Below are 26,250 nucleotides of genomic sequence, written 5' to 3'. Positions count from 1 at the left end.
ATTCTTCTGAAGAAAATAATACCATGTCAGATACCATGTCAAAGAATAATGATTAATCGCAGCATTGTTATACCAGCATGGAGAGAGCAGCAAAAACTCAAGTATTACTAAGATTTTCAGGCAGGGCAGACCCTGATTATTAAGTAGAGGGAAGACCCAGATTACTGCACATAGAGGCCATAAAACAAATAGCTCAAAGTAATTCTGCAGGGTAGGAATACGCCTACTCTGATACCATGTTAAACACACATGGGCAACAACATAATTTGAAGGATAAAACATGAGAATACATTTTTATTAACAAGAGATATACATTTATAGTACATGGTTTGACCATTGGGTTCCACATCCCAAGGTCTCCTAGACTCCTTTTGTCTATTCGGCTTCCACACTAACCCATTGAGGATTAGCTGTCCAACAGGACACGAGCAGTTCAGATTGTGGAATGCATGTGATATGTCTTATGATACGACTAAGGCAACTGCTTTGGTGTTGTAGCTACAATTTGATTTGTTGGAAATGATTATTGACACTGGACCTGAGCAATTCAGATTATGGAATGCATGTGATATGTCTTATGATATGGCTAAGGCAACTGCTTTGGTGTTGCAAGTGCAATTTGATTTGTTGGAAATCTTTGCTATAGTCTGGGAGAGCCTGAGAATTCATGGCCAATCCTAGGGTGATATGCTCTAGGACTTTAACCAGGAGGCCCTTGAACAACCAATACAAGTGTACAATCTTTTTATACTGGGAAACACAACCCCGAGAATGCCTATGTTGATGTTCTATGAATGAATTTATAGGGACCACATGTTTGGTAAATAACAAGCTACTTTGCCTTAGGTGAATGACCATTAAATACATATTAGTGTTCTCTTTAGAGCACCAAAATAGCCAATCCATTATAGAAAATATGTCACAATGGTGTTGAAAATGTCAACAAGAAATGATAAAAATAGCATTGCTATAAATAGCAGTTCGGGTACCAGTGTTGGACATAGCAACAAGGAATGAAAAATGGAAGTGCTAAAAATAACATTGTTATAAACAGCATTTCAGGATGGATTCCAATTTTTGTTAGTTCCTGAACTAAAATTGGGAAGTAAAATTCGAATTTTATCTTAGCAGGTGTTTGTAAAATAATTAATTAATTCATCTTGAGTTAATTAGTTGTATAAAATCAAACATGAAGTCTATGTGGGGACATGCAATAGTTTCTCCATTAATTGAGGAATTTATCCATTAATTAAGGAGATAAGGATGAGTTGTAATATTGAGTTGTAATTAGTTAGCTCAGTTATCTGAGTTAAGTCCAGTTAGATTAGTTCCAATAGTTTGTGGAATTAATTGTGAGTTCACTTAGTTAATGATTGCATGCATGTAACTACTTCTCTCCAGATAACTGAATATTCTCTCATAAATAACTCATGCATCTCAGTTTAGTCAGCGACCCAGTTGAGATTAGAGGAATGGACAGTGTACTATCAGTTGGAGGATTTTTCCTAGATAGGAAACTCATCCATGCAGAAGGAATTATCTCCTTCAGGTTTGTGCAGTTATTTCTGAGCGAAGTGAGCAGTGTGAGGTGGGAATTCACACAAGTGGAAGCACTGGACCCCAGGAAAAACTGCGTAAGGAAATATGAGGCTTGGAGGGTAGGGGAGAAGGTTGTGAGAGCCTTTGACTGTCTATGAGCAGTAGAGGGATTGTACTAAGAGCTGGATAGCTTGTGAGCTAAATATTTGTGTAATCCGGACATATTTCCACTTGTATGATAGCACATAGATCGAAGTTTTTAGTTGAGGCTTTCCGTAGAGTATTCTTCTGTGCTATGTGTGATTGATTTCTCATTCTCAGTTATATGTGTTCTCTTGATCTTTCTCAATTCGATTAAGCTTCCGCAAAGTGTGTTAGAAGTAGATCTTGTATTTTGTTTTACTCTATTGCATAATCTATTGATGTATAGTGGGAATTTCTACATGGTATCGGAGCTAGCTAATTTGTAGAAAAATTCTGCATGGTATCAGAGCAAAGGTGATCAAAGCGAAGAAGAGTATACAAAGAAGGGAGAAGTTCGAAGTTTGAGGTTCCTGAATATAGAAATCGAGTTCTTATCGCATCTCAATTTTACCAATGGCGTTCAACGGTTTAAAACTCGTGTATGCCCTTGATGGTAGCTTGAATTATATAGCCTGGAAGGATTGCATGGAAGCAGTATTAGAGGATAACGGTCTAAAGGACTTCATTCATTAAGAAGTCCCCAAGCCGGTAGCGGCTAATGCTACAGAATTGGCAGAATGGAAGAAATGTGTGGCTAGAGGAAGGAGAATCCTTCTGGAGGGAGTTCAAGACCACATAGTCTCGAGTCTCCATGGGAAGGAGACACCATTTTCGATGTGGAAAACATTGAAAGATCTATATCAGAACAGTAGTGATCAAAGGAAGCTGGCACTGAAAGACAAGCTTCGGAAAATCAAGTGCGAAAAGGGTGACATGATCTCTACATATCTGAACAAGCTCACCACTTGCAGGGATGAGCTTGGAAGTGTAAGGATCACGACAGCTGATGACGACATGGTGAGTCTTGCGCTCCGCAGCCTGGCATAGGTACCAAGGCTCGATTAATGGAAGATAAAAACTGCCAGATTGGGAATGACTTTGGTCAAATTTGATGCAAGAGGAGATAAGAAGAAGCACCAGAGATGGTTCTTCATCCAAGGAGGATGAAGAAATTGCGCCTTAGCGAGTAAGGCAAAGAAGGGGAAGGAGAATGATTCTCATCCCAAATCGAGTTCTTCCTATGGTGGGAAGAAGTTTGACAAATCGAAAGTGTGATGCTTTCATTGTCATGAGGTGGGCCATTTTGCTACAAACTGTCCACTGAAGAAATCCAAGATGGGATCCAAGGAAGGATCTAAAGGTGAGGCATTGGCCTCACAGTTCGAGTTGGATTCCACTCTCTTCGCATGCATGGTTTCATCCATGGTGTGATGTGGTTGGTTTCTTGACAGTGGATCTTCTTTCCACATTACCGGTGATAAGAGTTTGTTTAGTGCCTTGTAGGAGAAAGGTCTCCGGATACTCATAGTGATGGGTAATGATGAGAAGTATAGTGTCTCAGGTGTAGGAATGGTTGTTTTTCAGAGGGAGCATGGAGCTCGGATTACCTTGACCGATGTCAAGTATGTACCAAGACTAAGGAGAAATTAATTTGGTGTTGATCGCAATGCTTGAAGACAAAGGCTATGATGTAGTCTTTAGTAATGGAAAGGTTTTCCTTCGACACATCACCACTAGACAGGTGAAGCAGATCGGTTCACGAGTCAAAAACCTATATGCTCTTGAGGTTCAAGATGCATGCAAAGCCTTGAGGAGCAAGGCAACTAATGGAGACTTGGTGGTTGAGAGGGAGAGTACATTACCTCTCAACGTGTAGCACCAGAAGAATTCTTAGAAAATTGTGGAGGAGCCACAATTGGTGAAGTAGTTTCAGGAGGTTGTGGAGTAGCCACAACTAGAGAAGCCGAGAGGAGACCGAGTGGAGGCATCCACTCATGGAGAGACCTCTAGTAGGGGGAAATTTCGAGCCAAGTGGGTAGAGAAATCACATGTAGCCATACCTCCAGGTGCGAGGTGGGGCGATGTGAAGTGGTAGTCCCAAGAAGGATGAAATAGGGGCAGGAACTTTGAGGTACCCAATCTCTTTGATTAGACCTTGCTATAGGAGCCTCGATGAGGAGTAGCAGGACTAGATGAGTGGGTAGAGAAAGATGCAGTTGGAGTGGCAGAGAGAGCTACAGTGCAGGAATCCCAAGGTACTGTAGAGCTAGTAGGCTACAACAATGCGAGAGGCACAGGAGTGTTGCACCAGTGTAGGATCACACAGAGAGGTGTGCAACGGTGCAAAATGTATGGAGTGTTGCAGTAGCTCAGAGGTCAGAGAGGGAGCACTTGTCAGCAGTAGATGGAGCTTCAACATCAGAGGATGTTTCTAGCCCAATAGGGACGTCAGTTGAGAGATTTTTTTGTTTCTAGAGTTGCTAGAGCAATAACACTTGGGAGAAGTGTTGCATGCAAAACATTCCAAAGGTTCAGGATCGGGTTCGTGTTGAATGCCTTTCTTGTTGAGAGGGAGTGTTGAAAATGGCAACAAGAAATGCTAAAAATAACATTGCTAAAAATAGTAGTTCGAGTACCAGTGTTGGACATAGCAACAAGGAATGAAAAATGGAAGTGCTAAAAATATCATTGCTTTAAATAACATTTCAGGATTGATTCCAATTTTAGTTAGTCGCTGAACTAAAATTGAGAAGTAAAATTCGAATTTGATCTTAGAAGCTATTTGTAAAATAATTAATTAATTCATCTTGAGTTAATTAGTTGTAGAAAATCAAACATGAAGTCTATGTGGGGACCTGCAACAGTTTCTCCATTAATTGAGGAATTTATCCATCAGTTAAAGAGATAAAGATGAGTTGTAATATTGAGTTGTAATTAGTTAGCTCAGTTATCCGAGTTAATTCTAGTTAGATTAGTTCCAATAGTTTGTGGAATTAATTGTGAGTTCAGTTAGTTAATGCTTGCATGCATGTAACTACTTCTCTCCAGATAACTGAATATTCTCTCATAAATAACTCATGCATGTCAGTTCAGTCAGAGACCCAGTTGATATTAGAGGAAAGGACAATGTACTATCAATTGGAGGATTTTTCCTAGATAGGAAACTCATCCATGCAGAAGGAATTATCTCCTTCAGGTTTGTGTAGTTATTTCTGAGCCAAGTGAGCAGTGTGAGGTGGGAATTCACACAAGTGGAAGCACTGGGCCCCAGGAAAAACTGTGCAAGGAAATAGGAGGCTTGGAGGGGAGAGGAGAAGGTTGTGAGAGCCTTTGACTATCTATGAGCAGCAAAGGGATTGTACTGAGAGCTGGATAGCTTGTGAGCTAAAGCTTTGTGTAATCCAGATATATTTCCACTTGTATGATAATACAAAGATCAGGGTTTTTAGCTGAGGCTTTACCCAGAGTATTCGTATATGTTATGTGTGATTGATTTCTCATTCTCAGTTATATGTGTTCTCTTGATCTTGGTCAATTTGATTAAGCTTCCGCAAAGTGTTGTAGAAGTAGATCTTGTATTTTGCTTTAGTCTATTGCATAATCTGTTGATCTACAATGGTAATTTCTACAAAAGGTTCACCATACCACATTTTTTCCATATCATTACCACTGGTTAACCAAATGACATGGTATAACATGACAATAACAATGCTTGTTGTTTGACATAATGTGACTAAATTAGTCTAGGTGCGCCACATAACATGAAGAAATATGACAATATTATGGTTTTTTTTATACTAAATTGTGTGATATGTATTATACAATAAATTTATTGATGGTTTTTATTCCATATACAATTTTCTGAATTTTATATTAAGAGATTATTATGCAAGTGCATTAAATGATTAAATTATCGCTTCTTTTCTAATATAGTTATAAGGTCCAACACAGCGGATATCAAAGGAACATTAGTTATGAATAATATGATGCAATGATGTGTTGATACACAAAAGAACCAGATGATGAAGAATTATGTTTGTTAGTGCATTTTATTACCCAATAATAGGCTGCCACATTATACTTTCTAACTTATTGTATAGGGTAAATTAGAGAAGTGCATTTGTGTATTTTTGTACTATAAATGCACTTGTAGATCTTACCATTAGACACTCTAAAAAAACTAGTAGATCATATTTCACTATCACAATTCATTCCATGCTTTCAATCACTCTCATAAGCACTAGTGCTCTCTCTCTAGTTGGAAACCTTGTTGTAGTGCTATAAATTATTGCTTCCTAAGTTCAATAAATTCATTGGTTGATTTGATTCATTTTCAATTTTTGAAAAAATAGTGAGTATTTTTAATTTTTGTGTAAGAGGAAACTATGCATTCTTATGTGGAAAGAGATCAGGTAAATTGTTTGTTGCCTTTGTATTTTTAATTTTACCAAATTAAAATTGAACATTGTTTTAGTTCTCACATATAATATGTTGTAGGGTTCTTTTGAAGTCAATGCTTTGAATTTTCATCTATACCACCAATATCTTATATGTAATGCTGATCGCTAAAGAACCTTATGGAGTTGGAAAAATAAAGTTTAGAAATTTTCCATTGAAACTCTTTACGGGAGATTGAACATATTCTTTTGCATGTTGTTTGCAACTCTCTAATGAAATATGAATGGAAAGATTCCCTAAATCCTTCTATATATACAAAGTCATCGTAAGTCTATTTCATTGTGAAATATCACAATTGATGCCTTTGAAAAGGCTCCTCTTAATAAAGAATTTCTAACGAATGAAATTTAGAAGCATCTAATATTTTAGATGAATAACATCTACTATCTCAAATATTGTAAAACATGCAATTGCATGTTGTGTGAATCTCCTCGAGAATTGGATGAATCTCCCCGAATATTGGATGGTGGACAATATTCTAACATTGTGTCGACCATTAATTTTTCCTACTATCATACCTGTTTTTCTTTTTAATATTCAATAATAAAAAAATTAAAAATGTTTAAAAGTTTACTAGTGTTCTTCAACACCATAATCAGGTGCTTAATAGTATTGTACCCTCATATATTTATAATATATAACAAAAAAATCCAATAGGTACTTTATGAGAAAGACAATGCATTGGTGTGTTAATACACAAAAAGAACTAAATGATGATGATTTTTTCTTACAAAATCTAAATTTTTAAAATAATAAATGAATATATATTGTTGATCATCCTATTACCTAAACTTTATACCGTTTAAAACATTGTGTAAGGTCACTTGGAGCAATAGAAGAGCAGGGTCGCAGCAGGTTGCTTCTCGACTGGACAGATTCTTACTTTTAGATAATTCTATTCATATTGGTGGAGGCTTTGCAGCTTCCATACTGCCTCTTTCGGGTTCTGATCACTAGCCCATCTCCCAACAGTGGTCGTGTCCTGGCAACCTAACTAGGAGACCATTCCGCTTTGAGGCGTTTTGGATGTCTCATCCAGATTTCCACGGTTTAATCAGCTCAGAATGGAACAATTTCTCCCCTCCAATAGGATCAAAGATGTTTCAATTTCAGCAAAAGCTAAAGCCCCTTAAAATCAAGATCAAATGATGGAATCACAATTCTTTTGGTAATATTTTCCAGGCTCAGAGCACCCTTGAGCTAGAAATGAAGCAATTCCAGCAGAGGATTATAGCTGAAGGCCGATCAGATGACATGTCAGAACAGGAAAAAGTACTTGAGGCGCAAATCACAGAAAGGGATAAGCAGGAAGAAATGCTATGGAGACAAAAATCAAGAATCAGATGGCTCAAGGATGGAGATAAAAACACAAAATTTTTTCATAGCACCACTATCCAACGCAGAATGAATAATAACATAACTCACATTCAGAATGAGCAGGGAGTCAAGATGGAAACGCACGAGGAAATAGAAAGCGAACTCTTAAACTATTTCACGCAAATGCATAGTGAGCCAAATGTAGACATATCGCGTGCCATAGACAAAATTACTCGAAACATTCCTAAAATTATTTCAGAAGAGCATAACCAACTTCTACTCAAGCCTGTTGACTTACAAGAGGTGGAATTGGCAGTTCGTCAGTTGAAAGCAAGAAAAGCTCCAAGCCTGGATGGATTCACATCAAACTTTTTCCACAACTTCTGGGATTTGATCAAGTTGGAAGTTTGGCAGGTGGTTGAGGAGTCGCGATCCTTAAGATGGATGTTTTTGGGGGTGAACGCCACATTCATCGCTCTAGTTCCCAAGGTGGATATGCCTAGCAAGACCGACAAATATAGACCTATTGCTCTATGTAATATAATCTACAAGATAGTCTCCAAGATCATTGCCTCCAGGCTCAAACTGCTGCTTCCTCTCATCATTTCGCCTGAGCAGTCCGGATATGTTGAAGGTAGGCAGATTATTGATGGTATCATCCTAACTCATGAAATAATTCATTCCCTGAAGCACTCCAAGAAGCCAGGTATGCTCCTCAAACTAGATCTTTCAAATGCTTTTGACAGCCTAAGCTGGACGTACATTAAAAAAGTTCTAATTGCTTTTGGCTTTGCTCCTCCCTGGGTTAGATGGGTTATGAGCCTCATCTCCTCCTCATTGTTTTCTGTTTTGGTCAATGGCATCCCATCCTCTCCTTTTCATCCTTCCCGAGGAATTCAGCAGGGAGACCCTCTTTCCCCATTCTTGTTCGTCATAATGGCTGAAGGATTAGGCTGCAGTATTAAGCTAGCTCAGCAGTCCCACCATCTCAGAGGCTTTTCTTTTCACAACTCTTCAGCCTTCACTCACCAGCAGTTTGTTGATGAAAACATGCTTTTTGGGCATCCTTCAGTCCAGGAAGCTCGCCAGCTCAAATACCTTCTGTCGGACTTCTCGGAAGCCTCAGGAGCTTCCATCAATGAATCCAAATCTCAAAATTTCCTTTTCCATACCCCTGCTACCACTCAAGCTGCCATAGCCCGCATTATGGGCTTCTCCATTGCTAACCTTCCATCCAAATATTTAGGTGCTCCTCTGATTGCCTTGGCCCTAAAGCACTCCTCATGGAAGGTCCTCTTAGAAAAATTGGAGACTCGTCTTACCTCTTGGAGGCATAGATCTCTAAATATGGCAAGCTGGCTAGTCCTCATAAAAGCAGTCCTTCAGGCCATGCCGTTTTACCTCTTCTCCATCCTAGCAGTGCCCAAATGGGTCCTCAAAGAAATCAAGCTGCTCCAAAGATCCTTTCTATGGGGAAGCAATGGTCTTAGGCCCAAGTGGGCTCTTATTAAATGGGAAACTGCATGTATTCCAAAGAATAGGGGCGATATTGGATTAAGGGATCCTTCTCATAGTAACGAAGTCATGGGAGCCCAAATTTGGTGGAAATGGTTGACTGAGCCTCTCACCCCATGGGCTTCTCTATGGACAGCCAAGTATGCAAGCAATTGCCTAGTGGAGGAACGAATAAGAATTTTAGAAGTTAGCATGGGCTCCCTTATATGGAACTCGGCCAAGCAGCATAGAAGTTTTGTTCAGCAGCGCAGCTTTTGGGAAGTGAAGAATGGCAACACTGCAAGGTTTTGGGAAGATTCATGGCAGCAAATTCCCAAATTAAAGGATCAAATTTCTCATATGCAACCTCCGGAGTAGGACATGCAAGCACACGATAGAGTTAAAATCTTCTGGAAGCTTTCAACGACCCAAGAGTACAGGGAATGGCTCAGGGCGAATCAGTTCTTAAGACAAGGAACACCACAAGTTCAACAAATTCTAGATACAGAATTAATGAAAAGGAGAATACTGCCCTCTGATGAAAAGGATATCTTAAGATGGGGATATGAAGAAAGAGGCACCTTTAATACGAGAGAGGCTTATAATCTCATTATCAAGGAAAATTTGGTGAAAGATCTTATCTGGAGCAAAGTCTGGGACCCTTCCACTTGGCCGAAAATCTCCACCTTTCTTTGGCTCCTATGTCATAACAAGATTCTCACGTGGGACAATCTTAGAAAGAGGAACTTTCATGGGCCCTCAATTTGCCCCAACTGCAAACAAGAGGAGGAAACCATAAAGCACCTCATGCATTCCTGTCAGTTTGTGCAAAAGCTATGGGAAAAGGTTAGTTTCAGATGCCAAAGGGAACGAAGAATTCATGGAGATATCATTACTAAAGTGCGCAACTGGGAGTGGAATCCTTATCAAAGCAAGATTTTAAATTTCCTTTGGAAGCTCATTACGGGCTTTCTCCTATGGGCCATATGGAAGGAGAGAAATAGTAGAATTTTCAAGGATCACTCTGCGCCTCTGGAGAATATCTGGAAAATAATTCGTCAAAATATTGAGGAAACTATTTCTATCAAAACCTGGTACCAGGAGGACCTTCCAACTAACCCCCAAGAACAATCTATATGGGCTAATTGGAACCTTCATTTGAAGCAAGAATAGATCATCACAGGAACACGGCCTCTGAGAAATCATTCACCTGAGAAATGGTTACTCCCCCAATGCATAGCTAAACTTCGATGGAGCCTCGAAAGGAAATCTGGGCAATTCAGGCTTCTGAGGGATCTTCAGAGATCATAAGGGTGCACCTCTTTTAACCTTTTTAGGTTCAAGGGGATGGGATACCAATAACTCGACAGAATTGAAAGGTCTCTGGCAGGGACTTATTCTTGCGCAAGGTAAAGGACTCTTTCCACTCATAATAGAGGGTGATTATGAGATCATTATAAATATGATCTCCAAAATCCTGCAAGGAACTCCCTCTTGCAAAGTGAGTAACAGCTGGAGGATGGCGAAAAGGCTTGAACTCATTGAATGTTGGCTTTCCTCTCACAGGTCGGTCACTCTGAAGCACATTCGTAGGGAAGGAAATAGAGTCGCGGACTTACTTGCTAACATTGGAGTTGAATGTGGGTTGAACCTCCATGCTAGATCATTTTCCAGGATAGCCTCTGAGGCACAACTCTTAGATTACAAAAACCTTGTGAAGAATGAAATGTATCAAGAAGGAGGAGCACACCTGAAAGCGGGTGAAATAAATGAAATTTGATGTTAACCAGGACAGGCGGACGAGAGTGGTACTGCCAGATGTAGACCAATGCGGCAACCCAGGATTTCAACTGGCTCATGTTGGATAAGCTGAAGTGTAGAATATTTGGCATGATCTCTGAACTAACTGCTCACTCAGTCCAAGGTCGGCCTCCGCAAACAAAGGACGCTCTCAGAGAGGCTGGCAGTCAAAGCAGTGAGCAATTATGACAGAGGGAAGCCAGGATACTGCGAAGGGGGAGAGGTTTGAAAGGGGCGGTGCTCCCAGAGTCACTCTGCCTCCAGAAGCCTTTACCTTGAAGATCAGAGAAGGCCTGTACATCATCCTTGATATCAATCAGACGGTTGAGATTGGTGTGAAGAAGGTGCGATATGCGATAGCTAACAGATCGCATCGCAACATCGCATCGGCGGGAGCGAAGGGGCGGAGCCTAAACATAAGGGTGCGATATGCGATTTGCGATTGGATCACATCGCAACATCGCGTCGGCAAGAGAGAAAGGGCGGAGCGTAAAAATATGGGTGCGATATGCGATTTGTGATCGGATCGCATCGCAACGTCACATTGGCGGAAGAGAAACAGTGGAGCACTAACATATGGGTGCGATTTGTGATTTGTGATCGGATCGCATCGCAGAATCGCAATCGACAGAAATCAAGAGTACCGACAGAGGTAGTGGGCATGGAGGCGATTTGCGATTAGATCGCATCGCGAGAAAAAGAAAAACTGTTTGCAGTGGTGGTTATACTACCTCTTCTTCATGTCACCTTGGTTAATTTCTGGTTTCCATACCTGTTCTCTTGCTTACTGTAATTAGTTTTCCCTGGGATAGTTTTGATGCATTGAGTGCTCTCAGATGATAATGCCCGAGACCTCAATCCCTTGTATTATTATTTTGTTTTTCAGTTAATAGAATTAGTCTTTTCTGAGAAAAAAAAACATTGTGTAATGTAAATTAAACAAATGCATCCATGCATTTTTGTACTAGAAATACACCAACATATCTTACCATTAGGCACACTATGATATGATAAAGAAAACTACTAGATCCTATTTCTCTATCGCCATTTCTTCCATCTTTTCAATCTCTCTCGTAAGCACTAGTGCTCACTCTCTTTAGATGGATATCTAGTTTGGAGCCCTTTACTATATTTCTTCCTAAATTTTATAGCTTCATTAATTGATTTGATGCATTTTCATATTTTTTAAAATAGTGAGTATTTTCTGTTTTTCTCTATGGGGAAACCATACATCAAGTCATCCACATGAAGAAATAGATGAGGTAAAATATTCGTTGTCGTTGTAATTTCAATTTTACCAAATCAAAATTTACAATGGGACTTAAATTTTCCTGTATATCGAGCCTTTTCGTTTGCTATTGATGTCGGGTCGTATAATGATGGTTCAGGGTCACTAGCCTTGGCTTCCGCCTCTTATGCATTAACCCGGGCCACAGGATTCACTAGGGGCTCTCCCGCAGGCACAACATATCGATCTAAATCTGCCTGAGCCTGGGTGAAACTGCTTGCTCTGGTATTGTTACCTATGCACCTAGCTTTGGTCTCTATGCTCTTGCTTTTAGTGCCTATAATTGCCAATCCCGATCTCCGGGGTATGGATTTCGAAATGATACAACGCTTTCCATTTTATTGGTTCAATTCTCATTGGAACCATCAATATTACATTTTATGAATTTACAGGGACCACTGCACATGGTGGATGATTTGGGATGCCTCAAAACTAGTGATAAATATCATAACTTAATTTAACGATTATGTATTTTTGCCTTGAAAGTCATGGAAATTTTTGTTATATTTTGAAAAAGTTTGGCAGTGATTTTTGTAAATCCAAGTAAAAGTTGTCAAATTTCATAATTTTAGCTGCCTTAGACATTTTTGATGGCGCTGAGTTTATTTCCATCATTAAAACCATGATTCAAACACTGAATCTACAAGAATTTTTGAAATTTTTTTACCCATATTCCAACCACTTTTAGCTATCTAGACAATTCCTCCACTTCCCTAAACTACTCCAAATATCTCCAAATATCATTCTTTCATGAAAGGTCAAAAACCATCCAGTACATATTAGTATGCTCTTTGGAACACCAAAATATCCAATCCATTATATAGAATATGTCACAATGATTCAACATACTGCATTTTGTCCGTATCATTACCACTGGTGAACCGAATGACTTGGTGCACCATGACAATAATAATGCTTTTTGTTTTACATAATGCGAAACATATTGTGTGCATTTCAATATAAGAAACTATGCTATAAAGCTTTTCGTCTTTATATTTAAAAATTAATATTACAGTGCATTTTTTTGTTATGACTAAATTACTATGAATGTGCTAAACAACATGAAGAAATATGACAATAGTAATGGTTTTCTTTATACCAAAGCACACCATTCATGACGTGCGATACAAAATAAAGAATACATTCATTTTGATGACTTTATTCCATTTACAATTTTCTGAAGTTTATATCAAGATATTAGTGTACCGGTAGGTTTAATGACTAAATCAACATTAGTGTGTGAAACAATATAGAGTAGCATGGCTAGTATAGTGGTTATTTTCTGACATAGTACACCATGTCCAACACACAGTTGATATTAAAGGCACACTAGGTATGAATAATACAATGCGTTGGTGTGTTAATACACAAAAGAACCACGTCATAAAGACTTTGTGAACCACGTCATAAAGACTTTGTTTTACAAAATGTGAATTTTTAAAATAATAAATGAATATATATGGTTGATGCATTCTATTATTTAAAAATGCACTGGTGCATTATACCATTTAAAACAATGTGTAGGGTAATTTAATAAGTGAATATAAGCATTTTTTATTAGAAATGCACTAATACATCTTACCATTATTATGCACACATATATAGGATGAAACAAACTACATCCGGTTATATTATCACAATTCCTTCAATGCTTTCAATCTTTATCATAACATCTAGGGCTCACCCTTGTTAGGTCGATACCTCATTTGCCGTTCTCTACAACATTGCTTCCTAAGTTTGATAGCTTTACTAGTTGATTTGATTCATTTTCAAATTTTGAAAAATAGAGAGTATTTTAAATTTTCTCTATGGGGTAACCATGCATCATCATGTAGAAAGAGATTAGCTAAATTGTTTGTTACCTCTCTATTTTCAATTTTACTATTCTAAAATTTAATACCATTTGACCTCACACATATGATATGTTGTAACGTTCTTTTCAAACAATGCTTTGGCTTCTCATCTATAGCGCCACTATCCTGTACATAATGGCAAGGGATAAATAACCTTATGGACTTGGAAAAATAAACCTTCAGAATTTTCCATTTAAACTCTTTATAGGAGTTTTAACATATTCTTTTGCAAGTGTTTTGAACTCTCTAGGGAAATATCAATGGAAGGATTCCATAATTCTATTTATATATCAATAAAGCCATCATATGCATGTGGCATTACTAAATATCATAATTCATGCTTATGAAAAGGATCCTCTTTATCAAAAGCTTCTAGAGAGACAAATTTAGAAGCATCCAATAATTTAGAAAAATAACATCTGCCATCTCACGTAGTAGGACATGTAATTGCATGTTGCATGTACCTCCCAGACAATTGGATAGTGAACAATAGCATAACTTTGATTTGAGTCCAATGTTACTTTTTCCCACTATATTTTCTTCATGTAGATATAGGTTATAGATTTTGTTAAACATTCACAAATGAATAAGCACAATTAAATCCATTTTGTTCACAATGATATAGATATTTATAAAATTCCTTATGACCCATGGTTTTCATTGTCAGGCCAAGAGGTAACTCCTCAAAACGAATCGTGTATCTGCATTAAGATTACTCATGGATATATACGAGGGAGAGACTCTTGGGCTTCACCTCCCAGTGTCTCTTCGTATTCCTATTCTCCGTTATTTACTATTTACATTATTTACATATATTCACCGAATCCTAATGATTAGGTGTCAACATTCCCCCCCCCCCCCCACAACCAATCTGAAGGGATGTTGGTGAGTCCAAGCATCATTCTAAACCTTTCGAAATTTTCTCTTTCAAGTGCTTTTGTGAATATGTGTGCAATGTGCTCATTAGTGGAACAATGATGTAGATGTATTGTCTTGGCCTCAACATGATGTCAAATCAAATGGTATTCTGTATTGATGTGTTTCGTTTGATCATGGAACTTTTGTTTCTTGGCCAACTTTATTGCAAAGGTGTTGTCAATCATGAATGGAGTTGAATTCACTTGTTTCACCTGCAAATCTTCTAATATTTTCCTGAGCCACATAATTTCCTTTGTTGCCTCAACTTTTGCCACATATTATGCCTCTGTTACAGAATCTGTTGGAAATAATTGTTTGTGTGATCTCCAAGAGATAGCTCCTGATCCAAGATTCATATCATAACATGAATTAGATACCCCGGTTCCTTTTTCTTTGTCAAAGTATGAATCAGAGTATCCAATCAAGCTGAAGTCGCCCACTTGTGTATACTTGAGTCCAAATTCATGAGTTTCCCTCAAGTACTTTAGAACTCTTTTTGCAGCAGACTAATGTCCCTCACAAGGCTTTTGCATAAACCTGGAGGGGATTCCAACAACAAATGAAATGTCAAGTGTGGTAGTAGTCAGGTAGTTGAGGCTTCCTACAAATTGTCTATACTTTCTTGCATCCTCAAATATGTTCCTTCAATGAATGTGAGCTTCAAGTTCTATTCCATTGGAGTAGTCAAAGGTTTGCACTCATTCATGCTAAACATGTTCAACCGATCACCAATGTGCTTCTTTTGAGATAGGAATATAGACTTCGAATGTTGAGTTACTTCAATACCAAGAAAGTAGTGAACATATCCCAAGTCAGTGATTTCAAAACATTTCCTCAATTCCTTCTTTATGGATGAAATGTAGCTCTCATTGTCCCCTGCCATTAAAATATCATCTACATATACTACAAGATATAAAATTGTTTTGTCAACTTTCTTCACAAACAAAGTTGCAAGATCAAGATAATAATGTTTGAAGTTGAGTTACATAATATGCTCAGTTAATTTTCATACCAGGCTCATGGTTGCTTTCTTGAGGCCATACAAAGATTTCACAAGTTTTCATACATTGCGTTCCTGGCCCTTCACAACAAATCTTTCTGGACAGGACATAAAAACATTCTCTTTCAAATCTCTATTCAACAAAGAATTTTTTACATCCATTTGATGGACTTTCCAACCATTCTGAGCTGCCAAGGCAAAGAGTGTCTAGATGGTAGCCCATCTTGCTGTGGGGGGGAACGTCTCCTCATAATCGACCACTTCCTTCTGTGCAAAACCTTTTGCAACAAGCCTGGATTTGTTCTTGTAGACCCACTTGCAACCAATTGATTTTGTTCCCAATGGAGGATCAACCAGCTTCCAAGAGTCATTATTTATCAAAGCATCATACTCCTTTTGCATCGCTTCTTTCCATTCATTGTGAGAAGTGGGTTCTTTGAAGGAATTTGGTACAAAATCTATAGACAAATTAAGTTCACAATCATAAGAAACATCCATATCAATAAGTGAATCTGAATTATCTACATCACCTCCATTTTGTTTGGTTTAATTTCTTGTTCCAATCTTTCCAATCTCATCAAGATGAACACTTTCAAGTGTCTTTGTCAGCCTTTTTGGAGGAAATTTCTGAGATGGCTCAGGCGGCTTAGTTGACTGAGTTGGGACTGAATCAAGATTGAGTCTCCCAAGTTTTTTAATCACACCAGTCAAAGTATCATCAGCTATTATAGCTTTATGTGGGGGAGAGAGTGCTTCAGAAGAAGATTCCACAGATTGATCTAGTGTAGGAATCCACCCTTCAAGATGTGGAATCTGATTATCAAATTCTTGAAACGATTTTCCATGTCCGAATCTATCCAAGCAACCAAGCTTCCACTCAACAACATTGTCATCTTTGTAATATTTGACAATGATTACATCTCTTGACACAACAAACTTCTTATTAACTTCATCATAAAGACAATATGTTTTAGAGGTATTTGAATACCCCAAGAAGATACACTTATGACTCCTTGCACCAAGTTATTTTCTTTGTTATTTCAGTATCAAGGCATAACATGTGGAACCAAAGACCATGAGATGCTTTACTAAAGGAATGTGGCCATGCCACATTTCGTAAGGAGCCTTGTTTCTAATATCATTAGATAGACATATTATATTTACATACATAGCACATAGAACTGCATCATCCTAGAACATCAATTTTACATTCTTGAAAAACATCATTGAATGTACGATATTTAAGATTGTCCTTTTCATTCTTTTAGCTACTTCATTCTATTAGGGATTATAAGGCACAATTGTTTGATGTTTGATCCATGATGGCAAAGATAGTTTTCAAATTCATTTGAAGTATATTCTTTTCCATCATCAATGTGAATAGATCCAATATGGGATTGTGAATCATTTTCAATGCATGTATGAAAGTTGTTGAATGTTTGGAAAACATCATATTTATTCTTGAATAAATAAACCCAACGCATTCTGGTGTAGTCATCAATAAATGTCATCAAATATTTATTTCCATTTGCAGAAGGAATAACAATTGGACCACATAAATCTGAATGAATGATTTTAAGTTTTCTATGTGCTTTGGAATGTGAATCATGAAAATACTATTTTCTATGCTTCCCTAGAATACAAGCATCACATTGCTTAAGTTTCCTAGGAATTGTAGGCAAACTAGTAACACCATTTTTTTTCAACAACCAAAGGTTGTCATAGTTCAAGTGTCCAAATCTAGCATTCCATAAAATACTTGATGGAAATGTACCTTCATCATAATGAGAACTGTATGATAAGTTTTGTGCATGAACAGAGGTACCTTGTAGCTTCATAAATCTTTCTTATTTTAACCCCGTCATGACGAGTGATCTAATGTTTTTCTGACCTCAACCTTTCCATCAAACATATGAAGGGAGTGCCATTGATGCTAGATTTGGACCAAGGAAAACAAGTTTCTCGTCGGCTATGGGAGATATAAAACATCATGCAGAAGAAATTCTGGAAGACCAAGCAATTTGAGCCTGATGGTGTGAAGCTCTGATGGCTTGAGTGTTGCCTTGTCTGCAAAGTATACTCCTCCATCAAAATTTTCAATAAATTATTCAAAAAAATCTCTTCTAAAATTCATGTGGAAAGTTGCCCCTGAATCAAGAAACCAATCATTTTCCTAGGAAGAAAGTGAAGCATTGAAAAAGTCTTCATTTACTCCAATATTACAATGTGCCACAACATAGTGAGCGGATTCAACTGCTTTGACTTTCTCTTTATCTTTGTTTTTACCTTGGGCTTGAGTTCTTTCCTTCTCAATTATGGCCCAAGGAAACTTACATGTATATGCATAATTTCCATCTATATTGCAACATATGTAATAAATATCAAACTTGTCTCCTTCAAAGTGTTTGTCCCCCTACCTCTGAAATTTCTTCTTCCTCTTCCTCTTCGACGACCTCTTCCTCTAGAAGAATCTTGAGCATGATTCATCTCCATATGTGAAATACAAACAACTTATTTAGAATACTGAGGAGCCATATTCTTCCCAAAAGCCTTCTCTCTCTTAGAAAATTTCTTCATAAGGGAGTCAAAGGTAGTCTCCTTGAGCTTTCCGCTTGCTTGCAATGACACAAGTTAATTTGAATAAGTGGGATATAGTGCCTTGACAAATTCTATGAGAGGAATGTCTATTTGAACATGAGTGGTTTTGATATCATGCATAATAGATCTTCCTTCTGATGCTAAAGCAAGAGGATCATCATTTTGCAATTCAAGACTGAACAATTTAATCATCAATTAGAAAACTTCAAGTTCAGAGTGTGAGTCATAGAGTTTCTTCAACTTCGGTCAGGCTTCAAAAGCATTTGAAAATTGTGAAATATGGTGACTCACCTCTTCATTTACATATGTTGCAATCAAGGCATGGGACTTGCTATTCTTGTTTTCCTAAATGATGATCACTTTATCTAAGGTGGGATTTGCAGGTTCATTATCTCCTTCTCTGACATGAACTCCTTTCCACAACCCATTGAAAATGAGAGTGTGTTTTATCTTCCTTGATCATTCATGATAGTTATATTTTCCCGAGAGAACTAATCCAATAATAGATATCAATGAATGCATTTTAAATATGTGTACTATAAAAAATATATACTCCTACTGCCAATATACTATAAGAAATTGTACTTTCGGGTGTATTTTTGTAAAAAAAATTACAATTTTGATATATATGTAGCAGAGGTATTATGTAGGGGAGGGAGTATATGAGGGAGGGAGGGTTATATAGGGGAGGGTTTATATGGGTGAGGTATTAGCTATATAGGTAGTTCGACAACATTCAAATTATGGTGATGGCAGTATAGGAGCGAGAGGGAGAAACCGATGGTATGGCAGGTTGAGGAGGGGTTGTGTTGTGGAGGGGGCACATTATATATTTTATGTAATGGAGAGGCTATATGGGAAGCAGTATGGAGGGTTGGTATGGTATGAGACTTTATTAAAACAATAGGCACAAAACACCATTCAACACAACATCTCGCTCCAGTCTTCAGAGGAGGAAAAAAATACCTCAATGTAGCAAATCAACTCTTCAATAATTAGAATAGAATGCACAAAATTTGGGAGGGATATGTCAATTTGTAGAAATAAAAAACAGAGGCAGGAAGGAGTTACAAGAGTAGGAACGAAGCCAACAGTAATGGTTGGGACCTGTGCTGCGATACCATGTTAGGCTAGGAGGTAACTACTCAAAAAAATTATGTATGTACATTAAGATTGCTTATGGATATATACAAGGAGGGAGAGACTCTTGGGCTTCACCTCCCAGTGTCTCTTCAGGTTCCTATTCTCCATTATTTACTATTTACATTAATTACCTATATTCACCCAATCTCAATGATTAGGTATCAACATTCATATTCCAAGTGGTCTCTTGGAATCCAATGAATGTACACATTCCACACCATAACTCTTAGTAAATTAGGTGTCAAAAATCCCCCCTTATTCCAAAGAGTTCTATATGAGTACAAGAATAGATTTCAAATAAAAAAGTTCATGGGAGTAAATAGTTGATTGTGCTCTATGCAATGATGGTATAAGGTGGGAGAAATCAAGGTTTTAACCAGTGGTGATTTAAGGATGACCACCAACACTGGAACACTTAGTGTAGTTCCTCAAATATATCCAAATCTAGATAGAAGTTGAGGTATTCTACTAGACGAATTTCTCCAAAAGTCTTGGAAAAGGCAGACCATTGAGGTCTCAACCTAGAATGCTTAATGCAGTTCCTGGAACAATTCCAAATCTTCCTAGAAGTTGAAGTCTTCTACTATAGGAAGTGCTCCTTAATTCTTTGAAAAGCAAGACCATTGAGGTCTCAATATATGGTGGCTTAAGGAATGCCACCAACCAAAGGAATGTTCATGAGGCATTGATTTTTCCCTTGCTATAACTTTCTATCTTGGTATGGTTGACTCAGGCTTGCTTCATGTATATTTGAATCTTATAGATGACCATCAACTCATCCCCTATTAGATACAAGGTGAGAAGATTAAGAACTATCAACCACAATACATTTCAATACTTGAGAACAATTTTTGTGTTATAACCGAAATAACTTCTTTATTGTTGAAACCCATTGGAAGGATGTGATCCATCCATGTTGAATCTTCATTCTTGTGGGATGTTTATTTTTGAAGTATCTCTTCAAATGATGAGTATTTTTATGACAATGCTCACACAAGAAAAGATCAAAACAATGATTTTTCACATGGCCATCGTTATCACAATGTTGGCATTTGACAATCCTTGTGGCTGTGAAAGAGGAGTAGGTGAAATTGAATTGTCTTGAAGCAATCTAACACTCTAAAACAAGATGGGATTAAAGTAGTATGGAATATGAAAGGAAACATCCCTTTCATATCCAAGGCCAGTTATGTGCTTATTGTTGACAATCTCTTCCCACAGTCTAATTATGGGCTTGCGAAGTGCAACTTGAACTTTTTCATATTTATGCAAAAATTCTCTTGAAATTATCACTTGAAGTGAAACAACCTCAAACTTAATGACTTTATCACTTTCTAGTTGTTGATGGGAGCCTATTTTAGCCTAAAACAGATGATTTTTTTGAACAAAAACTAGTTCAGAATGATGAATGTTTTGTTGTAGCTCATCTTGCTATAGTTGAGAATCAAGAAAATCCATCTTTCCCTATGCATGTTGTAAACAATTTTTAATATCAACAAGAGTGGTTTTACTAATTTTTACTTTGTCATGATCATAAAAGAGTATCAGAGTATTTATCAACTCTAATACTATATTAGTTATGGTCATCTTCATTGAACAAAGCAAGTGAATCTCACAAGTATTGCTCCCAAGAATGAAGAAATTGTAGTAATCAATTCTTTCACCATAAATGGATAGCCAAGGATGAAATGTTGACCCAGATTTATAACCGAGTTAGTTTTGATAGTGCGTGAATGATTAAGAAAATTCCGTGGGATAAAAATAATGTAAAATAGGTAACTTTTTTTTTTTTACAATGTCGGCTACTCATATATTAGAAAAACTTTCTGAAGTAAGATCTAGTACATGGCAAGGAAAAGAGTAAGAACTGAGGTACAAAACCGGGTACGCAGACCCATAGTCCTCAAAGTTTCTTTTGATTGAACACAAAACGGTAGACAAATGGCAATACTGCCTTACATAAGAACCACCTAACCAGGCAAATTTGAAATGCATAAGATCAAGGATAATGAGGAGTGACAGAGTCTTCCTTTCGAACGCTGGCTCTAGTCGAGTTTTCAGCATGTTGGCTCTCCGTGAGAGTGCGCAGATGATCAATAACTGCCTCCATGTGAATACAGCGGTCTTTCAGATCTTCAATTTCTCTTTTCCTTTTTTCCAGTTTCTTTCTTTTGGAGTTTCTATCAGCATGATAGTCTTCTGTTAGTTCTTTAACCTGAGCTATAAGGTTGTTAATCATCACAGTATGTGCCTTACACATATTACATTCTTTGTTGTTGAAGATGTTCCTCATTGGGTCTTTGGTCTGGGCCTGGTTGGAGGTCTGGCCTTGCTGACCCGCCATTGGAGTAACCTGAGGGAAGAGAAGGGAGAGCGTGCTTTTGAAGAGGGAATCAGAGTCCGCCTTGAAGAGCGCGGGACCGCAGAGGAGCTGCGAATTTGAGAGGAGGCGAAGGGGCCTTTCGGTCTTCTGGCAATCTCTGCTTGGGGAGCAAGAGCGACTGTTAGAAAAAAACGAATTCACATATAACTGAAAGTTTCTTACCACAGGCTCGGGACCGGTGAGGATCCTTGAGGAGAAGTGTGCTACCCAAGTGCACCAGGAACTTGCTGTAGAAGATCGATCTCTGACAGAGGAAATGTTATGGAGCTGCCCACTGTTTATAGGTGACGGAAGGTTCTGCGCGCTGATGGATCGGATCTGAGAGTGCTCAAAAATAGAGTGAAAACGATCAGTTTCCATGATTGCCATTTTGACATACTGATTGCAAGAGGTATGGACTTTGCTGTATACGCCCAGAGAGCCGGCCTTGGAAGGACAAGGAGTCACGCGGGCAGTTCGGACGCTGAGGGGTTTAGATGCCCGAGGTTGAGATGCTCCATCATTGAGCCGGAAAATGCAGAGAGATGCGACAAGGTGGCTCTGATGTCTGAGTTGACTACTCCCTTGGTATGGAACGACGGCTGGCTTGTGCTCACGGGATTTCCTTGGCATAGAATGAATTGTTTTCTCTGACCTGGCCGATCCTCCTTCTGACCGCTTGGTTAGCTTGCTGGTCAGCCTCCTTGTTGAAATTCCTGAGGATATGTTTAAAATTGACTTCTCCTAACACTCTGACGTTCTCCATGATTCGATTCTTAATGTTGTTAAGGGCCAATTGTTTGAAGTCTCTACCTGAATTCATGGCAGCTATTATAATAGCTGAATCTCCTAAGATGAGCAGATTCTGAAGGCCTTTGCTCTTTGCAATGAGAGAGCCCAGAAGGAGGCTATAGGCCTCGGCTTTGTTGTTAGACATTTGGCCTAAGCCCCATTCAAAGGAGACCATAGTGTTCCCCTGCTCATCCTTAATGATCCCACCAGCCCCAGCTTGGCCTGGGTTCTTTTTTGAGGCTCCATCAAAATACAGGGTAGGCCTTTTTTGTTTCCTGATCCAGGTACTAATTTCTTCTTCGGTGCCGCGGAGCTTCCAATTCTGATTGCCATTCCTCTCTCTGTTGCCTACAAAAGGTCTTGGAGTAAGGTTGAATTTTCCCAGCCAGTCCTTGAGCCTTTCATCCTCGACCTCCAGGTCTTTCTCAGAAACCCCTGATGCTTCGAAAGACTCAGCAATGAGGGCAATGGATTTAGCCACGATACCTGTAATGGAAGGCTTTTGGTTGTTGAAGATGCATTTGTTACGTGCAATCCATATTTGCCAACTCAGATTTGCAGGGATGCTGTTCCAGATCCTATGCACTATGTGGTTACCTTTTTTGGGTTGATAGAGTCTTTTGTCCCAGTTTTTGTGGAGGGTCGAGATCTGAGGAGGGAGGGCTTCTGAAGAGATAGCGCCAGAGAGAAGGTACCAACAAGCTTTAGATGTCGGGCACTCAACAAAGAGATGAGTTATGGATTCTTCAGCTGACCTGCAAAGACAACACATAGATGGCCCCTGGATACCTCGCTTCCTGAGGTTCTCAGCAGTTAGAATTTTGCCGTGGAGAAGGGTCCAATTGAATAATTTGACCTTTGGGGGGCATTCAGGGCGCCATGCAGCTTTGTACAGGGGCCAATTGTTTACCACAGAGATGTCTTGGAGAGCTTTGTATCCTTCTTTAACTGAGTAATTGCCCCCATTTGGGTCCCAAACGAACTTGTCTTCATCCCTTCTGCTGATGGGTGCTGAACCACTGAGGGAGCTTTTGAGCTCATCCCAGAGCTTGACTAAATTTAGAGGGAGATTGGGGAGGAACCAGCCAGCCCAGCTGTCATGATCCCATAGAGAGATATCAGAGAGAGAGTTGAAATTCGAATCAGCCATCCATCTTTGAAGGGGGACCATGTGATGGAGGATTTCTCTGGCCTGAGACCCCATTATTCTATCTTTCCAGATGCTTATTTCTTTGCCATTCCCCGGAGCTCTAGAGATGAACGGCTTGCAAAGGGGGATCGTTTTCTTGATAAGGTTCCAAGTTGGAGTGCCTTGCCTTTCTATGATGTTTTCTGTTAGGATATTGCTATTTGGGCCGTTTAGGTATTTTTTCTTCATTATGGAAGTCCACCAAGCCCCTTTTTCATTTAAAATCCTCCAGATCAACTTGAAGCCCAATGCTAGATTTGCTAACCTAGGAACCCTTATTCCTAGCCCACCCTTTTCCACCGGAAGGATCACCTTATCCCACTTTACCAAACTGAACTTCTTGGTATTCTGCTTACCACCTTGCCACAGAAAACTCCGAATTATCAACTCCATATGATTGTGAATGCTTGCCGGGGCAAGAGCGATAGCGAACTGATATATGGGAAGAGAGGCGAGGACTGACTTGATCAAAATCGATCTGCCTGCTAAATTCAACCAGTGCACTCCCCAACTTTGCAATTTGCCTCTGAGCTTTTCAATAATCTTGACCCAAATCCCTGAATTGATTTTCTCTTTAGCCAGTGGGAGCCCCAGATACATGAAATGGTTCCAATTCAGCTGCGCTGGAATTTCCATGATGAGGGATATGCGCTGTAAGATATGGTTAGGGATGTTCCAGGCATACAACATGCATTTGTTATTGTTGAGTTTGCCTCCTGAGGCAAGAAGAAAGAGGTCCAAGACTTTTTTAAATCTCCTCGCCATTATGCTAGATGCACCTCCTATGAGAAGGGTGTCATCCGCAAACAGAGAATGATTGATACCTTTCGATCCTCTGACAATTTCAATCCCTGTTATTTCTCTTTTCTTCCTCAGATTTTCCAGCTTCGAACTAAGAGCTTCCGCCATAAGAATGTAGAGGAAAGGAGAGAGCGGGCACCCTTGCCTCAGGCCCCTAGAGCTTTTGAAAGCTTTGCTGGGCCTTCCATTTATGAGGGGGGCGGTCCAATTGCCCGAAATGCACTCCCGGACCCTGCTTATAAAGAGCTCTGATATTCCCATCTTTTTAAGGACTGCCTGGAGGAAAGAGTGATTTACTCGGTCAAAAGCATTGGCCATGTCCAACTTCATTATCATACCCTTTTCATTCCTAGTGATGCTACTTTGAATTGCCTCCTGGATGAGAATTACATTGTCAGCAATTTGTCTCTTCGGGACAAAGCCCCCTTGGTTCTCAGAGATAAGGGTAGGAAGGATGGATTTGAGCCTGTTAGCAAGGATCTTAGTTACTATTTTGTAGGAGACGTTGCAGAGGGAGATAGGACGGAAACGATTAAAGGAGAGAGGGTTGGGATCTTTAGGAATTAAGGCAAGGAAGGAGGATTTTATTCCACTGCCCATCTTGCATCTTTGGAAGAAATTTCTAACAACTCTGATGTAATCCTTTTTGATGGTGTCCCAGTGTGTCTTGTAGAAATCCACAGTGAAACCATCGGGTCCCGGGGCCTTGTCTGAGGCCATATTGCGCATTGTTTGCTCGATCTCTTCCTCAGTAATTTCCTTGTCCAGCTCAGAATTTTGATCTTCAGAGGTTTTACATTCCATTGTGTCGAGAATTTCCATGCCATCACTGCTTTGCTGGCCCGCGGTGAGGAGATCTTGGAAATGAGCAGACGCAGCCTCCATGATTTCCTTTTGCTCTTTTATTTCTACTCCATCAACAGAAATTTTATCTATATTATTACCTGCTCTCCTGATTTTCAAGTTGTTGTGGAAAAAGGAGGTGTTCCTATCTCCCGACTTGAGCCATAGACATCTTGACTTTTGTCTTTGTTCCTCTTCCTCTTTTCTGTTCAGCTTGTACAGTTCCTTTTGGAGTTCCATCTCTTGGAACTGCTCCTCTTCCGTGTCTTGTCTGCTGTCTTTCCCTTGATCCCACTGCATGAGTTTGGCTTGGAGTGCAGATTTGTTTCGATTTTCTTCTATTACCTTGGTTTTGACCCACTGTTTGATGGCCCAACGCAGAATCTTTATTTTGGATTCCCAGACATAGTGCGGGGACCCTCTGATCTCTGTTGACCAATGTTCTTTAATCAGAGTTCGGAAATCTTCCTGATCCTCCCACGCTTTGTTGTATCTGAATGGTAGCGGACCCAGATTTTCTCCTTTATCCAATTTGAGTGCTACAGGCTTATGGTCTGAGAAGCTCCCTTGGATAATGAGACTTTTGATACATGCAAATTTAACCACTATTCTGTCTTGAACGAGAATTCGGTCCAGTCTTTCCTTAATATTGTTTCTACCTGCTCTCTTGTTGGACCAGGTGAATCTCCCATTCTGAGGAGGGAAGTCCACTAAATTGTGATTTAGAATGATTTCCTCAATGGCATCCCTAGAGGGATCAGCCAGGAAGTTTCCCCCCATCTTTTCATCAGCATTCCTTATTAAATTTAGGTCTCCCCCTAGAAAAAGGTT

Source organism: Pinus tabuliformis, chromosome 6 (genome assembly GCF_031772625.1).
Source record: "Pinus tabuliformis cultivar Carrire ecotype Pingquan chromosome 6, CPIR1, whole genome shotgun sequence".
NCBI lineage: Eukaryota > Viridiplantae > Streptophyta > Pinopsida > Pinales > Pinaceae > Pinus > Pinus tabuliformis.
The sequence above is the reverse complement of the archived record's forward strand: the minus strand, read 5'-3'. Positions refer to the sequence as shown.